The following is a 9,980-nucleotide window of genomic DNA, read 5'->3' on the forward strand; positions in this document are numbered from 1 at the left end:
AAAGTTTTTAAAGGAAACAGTCATTCTCTGCAGCAAATTCTAGGTATGTATCCCCTTCTATAGTCCTGGGTGAGTTAATTCAAGCATATAAGTAATTTTTTTTAAGACATATGTTTTTTTTTTTTTTTTTTTTTTTTGCGGTACGCGGGCCTCTCACTGTTGTGGCCTCTCCCGTTGCGGAGCACAGGCTCCGGACGCGCAGGCCCAGCGGCCATGGCTCACGGACCCAGCCACTCCGCGGCATCTTGCCGGACCGGGGCACAAACCCACGTCCCCCGCATCGGCAGGCAGACCCCCAACCACTGCGCCACCAGGGAAGCCCGACATATGAATTTAAAGTAAGTATAGGTGAGCATTTCTTTGATCTTGGGGTAAGGAAGATCTTTTTTAAAAACCTTCTTTTGTAATTATTAAAGACATAGATTATAAAAGTGCATGTTCATGGTCTAAAAACTAATTGAGATTGAATAGAATATTCATATAAGGAAGAGGAAGTCTCTCATATTCCAACTCCCAGTCTTACTCCCCAGACATAACCCAAGTTGATTGGAATTCCTTTCAAATCACTTTTTTTTTTCCTTTGAGAATTATGTTTTATTCGGTGGACATTCTGAGGACTTCAAGCCCAGGAGACAGTCTCTCAGATAGCTCTAAGGGATAGCTCCCTCAAATTGCTTTTTAAATGCACAAACACACAGAGTATGTTTATGTTGACCTTTTATTAGACAATGAGATTATTCTATAATTACTGATCTGCTTCTTTCAGCACTTACTAATGTATCTTGGAGATCTTTCCAAAGCCCATGAATATCCATTAGGATAATATCCATTATCCTACACGGTCTTCCATTGTATGGGTGTGCAATGTTTACGTGTTTTCCCATGACAAACAATGCTGCAGTGAACGTTGCATATGTGTCTTTGGCCACTCTTGTGTATTTCCATAAGATAAATTCCTATAAATGGAATTGCTGCATTATGGAATATGCTTAATTTAAAAACTTTTATAGGTATTAGCAAATTGCGCTTCGTCGACAATGTATAAGTGAGACTATCTTCTACATCATTGAGTAGTATCAATTTTTTTTTTTTGATTTATTTTTGGCTGTGTTGGGTCTTCATTTCTGTGCGAGGGCTTTCTCTAATCGCAGAAAGCGGGGGCCACTCTTCATCGCGGTGCGCAGGCCTCTCACTATCACGGCCTCTCTTGTTGCAGAGCACAGGTTCCAGACGCGCAGCCTCAGTAGTTGTGGTGCACGGGCTTAGTTGCTCCGCGGCAAGTGGGATCTTCCAGGACCAGAGCTCGAACCCATGTCCCCTGCATTGGCAGGTGGATTCTTAACCACTGCGCCACCAGGGAAGTCCCAGAAGAACTTTTCTGATTGCTTTTATTTTCTCAAGGAAATAATCACGGTCATTGGCCAAGAGGAAGGATGGGAGAAAGAGTTGTTGGAGGTTTGAGAAGAGAGGAGATAGAATGAGTAGTCATCTAGGAGCTCAAAAGTTAGTGAATAGGCTAGAGAATATAGCAGGATTACCAGGCAGCGTGAAGGGTCCACTTTAGGTGATTAGGAATTAAAAGTGAGACTTACTAATATGAATGTGTTGGGGGGGTTTTCTCCTGCCATATTAGGTACCGAATAGGGAGCAAGTTGGATTAGCCAGGGCTGCCAATTTGCCAAATAAGTGCAACAAAGAGAGAGAGGCAAGGGAATCGAAGATACATGCATGGAAGCAATTCTGTTAACTGGCTGTGGGCTTTACACTGGTTAAAGAGGGAAGAGAGAGCAATAAAGGAGAGAGGCATGAAGGGAGGTAGAATCAGTAGATTGAAGGTACTGGTGGAATCAAAAGAGTTTTGAAGATAAAGTACTAGGGGGAATGAGTTGGAAAGACGTTGGGAAGAAAAGAGGTGATAGTCAGAGGATGGGATGCGTGAAACTGAGATTATGGGAGAATGGGAGATGTTATGGGTTGAATTGTGTCTCTCCCCTCCTTAAAAAATATTGAAGTCCTAAACCCCAGTACCTTGGGAAATGCCCTTACAGAAGTAATCAAGTTAAAATGAGGTCATCTGAGTGGGCCCTAATCCAAAATGACTGATGTCCTTATAAAAAAGGGGAAAATTGGACACAGGGAGAATGCCACGTGAACATGATGGCAGAGATCAGGGTGAGGCATCTGCAAGCCAAGGAATGCCAGCGATTGCCAGCAAACCACCAGAAGCTAGGGGAGAGGGCTGAGAGGAACAGATTCTTCTTCAACAGCCCTCAGAAGGAAGCAACCCTGCTAACTAACACCTTGATCAGACTTGTAGCCTCCAGAACTGTGAGCAAGTTAATTTCTGGTTTTTGAGCCACCCAATCTGTGACACTTTGTTACGGAAGCCCTGGGACACTAATACAGAAGGGTTGCAGTTGTGGGTAATGAGAAGGACCAGGGGATGACCATGGGAGTGAGTGGCTCAGATAGGGTAGAGGGCAAGGTCATTGGAAAAGAGGTCATGGAATGCAGAGGCCAAAGTACTGGGAGGATTACCTCTGTAGATATTGAGAGCTCTCAGAATTAGGACAGAATTAGCATCAGAGGGGGTGACAGTGAGGCAGGAGCCAAAACCTCAAGAAATAAGAGGAAGTAACCCAGAGATTGATAGACAAGTGGAAAAGAGGGGCATGATGGGTGGAATAGTCCATTGACATGAGATTCAAAGCTGAGGGACTTTAGGGAAGAAAAACGGTCTGAAAGCACTGAGGAGTACAGAGGGTGCCTACACACCCGCTGGCCTTATGGCACAGGGGCTGAGGGAGAGACAGCAGTGCCCACTTGAGAGGTCTGCAGGGAGGGCGTCCTCAGGGAAAGCCAGGAGGTCAAAGGGAACATTCGAAGAGGCTGTGTCCATGAGAAGTTTGCTGATGAAGAGCCATGAGCTTGAGAGGACCCAGTGGAAGGGTTTCGGGAGACGGGAACAGAGCAGGGAATGTGCAGGGCTGTGCGGATCAGAGTGTGGGAGACAAGGGGTCATCCCGCGTCAAGAGGATAGACTACAAAATATGGTGGCATGTTTATCAAGTTACCACAGAGGGACTCTTTTTTCACTGTAACCTTTTATACCTTTTGAATTTCATACCATGTGCCTGGGGAAAGTGGTGATGATGCGGAATGGTCACTGCAGACAGAGCAGAGGGACCAGGGTAAGGACAAGTCAAGGATTTTTCAAAGGAGGCTGGAGCCCAACGGAGGCTGAGAAGCAGAAACGTCCAGTGGCACAAACTGCAGGAAAGTGGGATTTCTGTGGTTCCTGTTTCTTCTCTTAGCAGGTGCAGAGGCCTGGTTCTAGGACTAGAAAAGGAAGATGGTGGGCTTAGTGCAAGGATGGGCTTTGTTGAGGTGGCTGGCGATGTCATCCACCATAGGCTCCAGCCTGAGCAATAATAATAACGTATAAGAGCAAACACACACACAGCATTTACAGTGTGCCAGGCACTGTTCTAAGTGCTCACACATATTAATTCAGTCCATCCTCACCACAACCTTTTTAGGTAGGTATTTATCCCTATTTTAATATGAGAGTGAGGCTCAGAGAGCTTACGTAAGCTGCCCAAGGTCAAAGCTTGTCTGTGGAAGACCTGTGATTCAAACCCAGGCAGTCCAGCTCCAGAGTCTGCATTAAACAAAGACAGAGGTTATGCCTGAGGGGCCTTGAAAGGAGCAGGATAAAGTGGAGGGGTTAAGGGGGCAGGAGTGGAGTTTCAATGCACCCAGAATGCAAGGGAGAGAGCATGCGAGAGCTGGGACGTTGTGGGCTGTGGGCTGAGAGTGGAAGAGTAGACTTCGATACTCTGAGGCCAGCTGAAATGAGCCAGAAGTGAAAGCCCTGGGAGGCGTGAAGATCGAGGAACCGGGCAGTGGGTGGCGGAGGGCCACCCACAGGAGCACAGGAGTTGAACACGGGTCTCTGGTAAGCGCCGCGGATGATTCCTGCGGGAGGGTGAGTGGGCAGGGAAGAGTCCGAGCAGAGGGCAGCTGGGACCTAAGGTGGCAGAAGCCACCAGAAAATCGGGTTTCCGTCGTTAACTCGTAGGGTAGCTAACAGGGTAGCACTGGGGGCCTTCTCTAAGGCAGAAGCGATCCAAGGAGTTATTTAAAAGCCTCAAAGTCAAGTATGCCGCATATGTTCTTTGTTTGAGATTCTTCAACTTGAAAAGAAAAAAATCATTTCCTACGGAACAGTCGGAAAATACATGGCCACCAGGTGGCGCAATAGCGGCAGCGCCCACCTAAGAGGTTTGCAGGCCTGAAGTGCCACTCTGTGGCGAGAAGACGAGATGCAGGGTCCCCTCCCTTCACCCCTGGTGACCATCACACCGCATCCTGGCTACTGTCTCCCCACACCCAATACACGCGTTGCACAAAGTACAGAGAACATGAATATGTGGACTTGGACGGACATAAACTGTCCCTGTCAGAGTCTGTTTCACCTGGAACCTCCCTCGCCAGTCCAGCCCCAGCTGGACCTCAGGGTGGGCAATTTTCCCACAGCCAGTCCCAAGGCAGGCAGCGTTGGCAAGGGAGCAGAAGGAACTCTGGGCCTGGTTTGCCTCTCTCTTCCTGCCCCTTCTGAAGTCAGGACACTCTGCAGGGGCCCTTGCGCCCCACGCCGGGCCTCCCCTTTCATTCCTTCATCTCCTCATGCACCCACACTGTTGTTCACACAAGGAACATTCACCGGGCACCTAGTAGGTGTGAACACTGAGCTAACTAAACCAGGGACCCAGGGATAAATGTGGCATGTCCCAGCCCTTGGGACTCACAGTTCTAGTGGGTGATGCCAGTCACTGGGTGACGGATCGTAGGAGAGCGCAGGTAGTGCTCTGATGGAGGGTGCCCGGATGCTGTGGAGACCCCAGAAGGGGCTAAAGCCCAGTCTTGGGGGCTCAGAGAAGGCTTCCTAGATGAGGTGGTATCAAAACTAAGAACTGCAGGGTGGGTATGATGAGTCAGGCCAAGTGGGTGTGGGTGAGAGTTCTAGGCAGAAAAATAAAAATACCAAGGCCTAGCAGTGAGGGATCAAATGGAACATTCTAGCGTAAATATGAGTGTATTATGGCTGGAGGACTAAAAGATAAGAGGACAGAGGTAAGCAGGAGACTTGAATGTATGATGGGAAGTTTGGACTTTATCCTGACAGCAAAAATGAGTCATTGAAAAGTTCAGTGCTCGCCATCAGAAAGATTCGTCTAGAAATAGTGTGCAGAGTGCACGGGAGAGACCCAAGGCTGGGTACTCGGAGGCCGGTGAGGAGGCTGGAGCAATATTCCAGGCAAGATTCAGTAGGGCCTGCACCTAGGCAGCAGGAGTTGAGTTTGAGGGTAGTGCACAGATTTAAAAGATTTCCATATGCTCCTTAAATGGTCAGGTTCCTGGAATTCCACTGGGCTCACTCCATCTTCATAAAATAATGCCTTTGAGATGCACCTGAGTTGTCTGTATCTATAGCTTTTCCTTTTTATTGCAGAGTAGCATTCCATCGCTACTCTGCATGTATTTACATGCATGTATCAGTTAGTGTGTACATTCCCCTGTTGAAGGATGTTTGGATCGTTTCCAGTTTTTGGCTATTACAAATAAAGCTTCTCTGAACATTCTGTTCAGATTTTTGCGTGGATACAAATTTTTATTTCTCTAGGATAAATACCCAGTAGTGCAATCGCTACGTTGTGTGGTTAATACATGTTTAATTTTAGAAGAAACTGCCAGTTGTTTTCCAGAGGTTGTACCATTTTACCTCACCGCTTGGCAGTGTGAGGGATCCAGTGGCTCCACTTCTCATCAGTACTTGGTTTTATCACAATTAACAAAAAAAATTTTAGCCATCCTCATCAGTGTATAGTGGTATTTCGTGGTTGACTTCATTTGCATTTGCCTAACACCTAATGAGGTTTAAGAGCTTTTCATGTGCTTATTTGCTATTTGTGTATCTGTTTTGGTGAAGTGTCTGTTCAAGGAGCTGACTCGTTCGTATGGGTTTAAAATGTGCCGAGTCATCCACATGTCTATCCCTGACTTCTCCCCGAGCTTCAGATTTATATGCAAAGGCCTCCTGGCACCTTTGTGGAAATCCCTGATGGTGGCCTCCCCACCCCCAGTCCTGGGCTTCCCCAGTGGAAGAGCTAAGGCTTGGAGGATTTACTACGCGCCAAACACCGTACTAAGTGCTTTCTTTACATGTTTTAATGAACTTAATCCTCACAATCATCCTATGAGGTAAGTGTGTTTTTACCTCCATTTTACACATGGGAAAATGAGACACAGAAAGGCTGACTGAGTCTCCCAAGTTTGCAGAGCTGGCAAGTGGCTGGTAGGACCGTCCGGACACCTGAGAGTTACCCTAGATTCTTCTCTCTCTCCTCTCTGCATCTATTCATTCACTAAGGCCTGGACATTTCACCTCCTGAATATTTTATTTCATTGTCTACCTTCCTATCCTTATAACAACTGTTCTATTTCACACCATCTTTTCTCTTGCCTGGACCATTGCTAAGTACCTTTTTTTAAAAAACTATTATAGAAAATTTCAACCGTACAAAAAGGTAGAGAGAATAATACAGCGAATATGTCCATTGCCCAGCTACGACTAATATAAACTCATGACCATTCACTTCACCTATACCCTCCACTCCCTGCTGCCACCTAACCTCATTATTTATTTATTTATGGCTGCGTTGGGTCTTCGTTGCTGTATGCAGGCTTTCTCTAGTTGCAGCGAGCAGGGGCTACTCTTTGTTGCGGTGCACGGGCTTCTCATTGCAGCGGCTTCTCTTTTTGCAGAGCCCAGGCTCTAGGTGCGCGGGCTTCAGCAGTTGCGGCACGAGGCCTCAGTAGTTGTGGTGCACGGGCTTAGCTGCTCCACGGCATGTGGGATCTTCCGGGACCAGGGCTCGAACCCGTGTCCCCTGCATTGGCAGGCGGATTCTTAACCACTGCGCCACCAGGGAAGTCCCTAACTGTATTATTTTGAAGCGAATCTCAGACAGCATATTAATACATCTATAGATATTTCAGTATGCACCTCTAAAAGATAACTTTTAAAGAACATCATCACAATTACATGATTAGCAGTATTTATATTAATTATATTATATACTTAGCATTAGCAATACTTTAAATCCTCAACTATCTAGTCTGTGTTGGTATTAGTTATCTATTGCTGTGTAACTTAGTGGTTTAAAATAACAATAAACATTTACTGTCACTCAGTTTCTGTGGGTCAGGAATTCAGGAGCAGCTTAGCTAGTTCCGGCTCAGTGTCTCCTGAGATTGCAGTCACTTGAAAGCTTGACAGTTCCTGGAGGATCCGCTTTCCAGGTGGCTCAATCACACTGGCTGGCAATTCAGTGCTGGCTGTGGCTTGGGTCCCCTCTGCAAGCACTCTCCACGGGGCAGCTTGAACGGCCCTGATCCCATGCCTGGTTTCCCTCCTTCGCACCAGAGAGCCAAGGAGGAAGCTGCAATGCCCTTCATGACCAAGCTGCGTAAATCACACAGTTCTGCAGTGTTCGTCCCATTATAAGTACCAGCCTGCTTCCACGTAGAGGGTATGAATGCCAGGAGGCCAGGATTTTTGAGGGGTGGGTGGGCATCCTGGAGAATGGTTACCACAGGTTCAAGTTGCCCCAGTTCTCCCTCTCTCTCCTTTACAGTTGGTTTATTTGAATCAGGATCCAATTCAGGTCTACATCATTGCCATTTTCTTGATATGGCTCGTAAGTCTTAACCTCTAGGTTCCTTTCCCTCTATTGTTGTTGTTGTTTTTTAATTGCGTTCTTCCTTCTTCGCCTTTTCTTTTTCTTAAAAAAGAATCTAGGTTTGTCCTTACAGTTTTACTAGATTTTGTGGCTTGCATCCCCATTATGTCATTTAACATGGTCCTCTGACCCGTCTTCCCTGTAAACTGGTACTTGATCTAGAATGTAATATGCCTGAGATTCAACTTTTTGGACGTGTTGCTTACTTCCATCAGGAGGCATATGTCAGCTTGTCTCTTAATATGATGTTGTTGGCTATTGATTATCATCTCCTAGCTTCATTATTTCGTCAGTTAAAATAGTGATACTAATCCTATAATTCCTTCATGTAATAGCTGGAGTACTTCTATAGAGAGAAACATATTTTTTAAAGATGTTGGGGGTAAGAGTTTATTAATTGATTGATTTATTTTTGCTGTGTTGGGTCTTAGTTTCTGTGCGAGGGCTTTCTCTAGCTGTGGCAAGCGGGGGCCACTCTTCATCGCGGTGCGCGGGCCTCTCACCGTCGCAGTCTCTCTTGTTGCGGAGCACAGGCTCCAGACGCGCAGGCTCAGTAGTTGTGGCTCACGGGCCTAGTTGCTCCGCGGCATGTGGGATCCTCCCAGACCAGGGCTCGAACCCGTGTCCCCCGCATTAGCAGGCAGATTCTCAACCACTGCGCCACCAGGGAAGCCCCTATAGAGAGAAACTTTTACTGACTTTTTGATTACCCTGAAGTACAGTTTATACAGAAAAGAAAGGATAAATGCTGCTGTTTATTGACGAAGTGACTGGTTTCTAGCATCCACCAAAGCTGACCAATATTTTAAAAATATCATGAACTTTTGAGTTTACCTGATGCTCAAATTATCCCATCTTTGGCCAGGAGGAGCCTCTTTAGATTAGCCCCCGAGTCCTTCTGAATGATACTACAGTAGTCACCTTTGACAGCTCCTTTGCCTTCTGGCAGAACATTATGTTCCAGGTTCATCTTGTACATTTCCTGGGCCATTTCTCCAAGGAGCTCTGCTTCCTTTTCGTGAGACAGGAGAGAGATCACATCTGGGCAGTAGTGTATAATTGCCTTTCAACTAGCCCCTTTCCCCCAGTCTACTCTCTAGTCACCTGAGATGTGAGGACATAAATCTGACCATTCCCTTGCTCAAGAAGCCCTTCAGTGCTCTCTGCTGCCGTCAGGACAAGGCCAGCTCCTTAGCACCAAACAGCAGGCCCTCAGTTATCGTTTACACCCCCCCCCTTCTCATTTCCTACTGGTCCGCTCCGTAAAATTTACAACCCAGCAATCGCACTCCCAGCACTCCCCATGCTGAATCACACTCCTGTGCCTTTTCTCATACTAATCCCTTGATCTGAAAACACCCACTCCTACCACTGCCTTTCTAACCTCATCCCTTGTCTCACTTGACTCAATCTTCGAGATTTCACCTTAGTTCAGGTTATCATCTCCAACACACTTTTCCCTGAACCAGGAGCAGGGCTCTCTCTGTTATCCATGGCCCTGTGTTTACCTGTAAGAACTTAATGTCTGCATGTAGCTCTCCTGCACTGCTCCGCCATGATGACTGAAAAGCAGTAACTATATCCACCTCTAGCCCCAGCATGGAGCACATTACCTGACACCAAGTGGACGCCCCCATCTGATCCCCTGCTTCATAGAACAGACCGTCTATTCTCCCAGCACAGACATCCTTCCACTTCTGCTGCCCACCGATGCCTTCCCCGCTCTAGCTCAGCCTGCAGGTCTGCTAGGCGTGGAACAAGCGGTGTGTTAACCTCTTCTGTTTAACTTGTGACTGATGGGCTAGTTGGGAGACTAAAAGGGAGCTCACTGCCCTGCTCTGGTTACAAAGATTGAGGGTGCAAAGATAGATAGTACCTGAAACACCTCACATTTCCTGCTCCACCTCAGCTGGGGCCTCAGCCAGGAGTCAGAGTAACAGGAAGCTGTTTACAATGAGGGTGACAACCAGAGGGCAAGTGTGACAAAATGGAGTAACCTGACTGACTGTAATGCAAATTTTGGTTTATAATCACATATATAAACTCTATGAGGACAAGGATTTTTATATTTTCACTGATGATTTCTACCGTCGGGAATAGAGCCAGGCCCAGTGGGTGACCACAGATATTGCAGACCATGGTACTTGCAAAATGAGTGAATTGTCATGCTTTTTC

This window comes from Globicephala melas, chromosome 10, assembly GCF_963455315.2.
Source record: "Globicephala melas chromosome 10, mGloMel1.2, whole genome shotgun sequence".
Lineage (NCBI taxonomy): Eukaryota > Metazoa > Chordata > Mammalia > Artiodactyla > Delphinidae > Globicephala > Globicephala melas.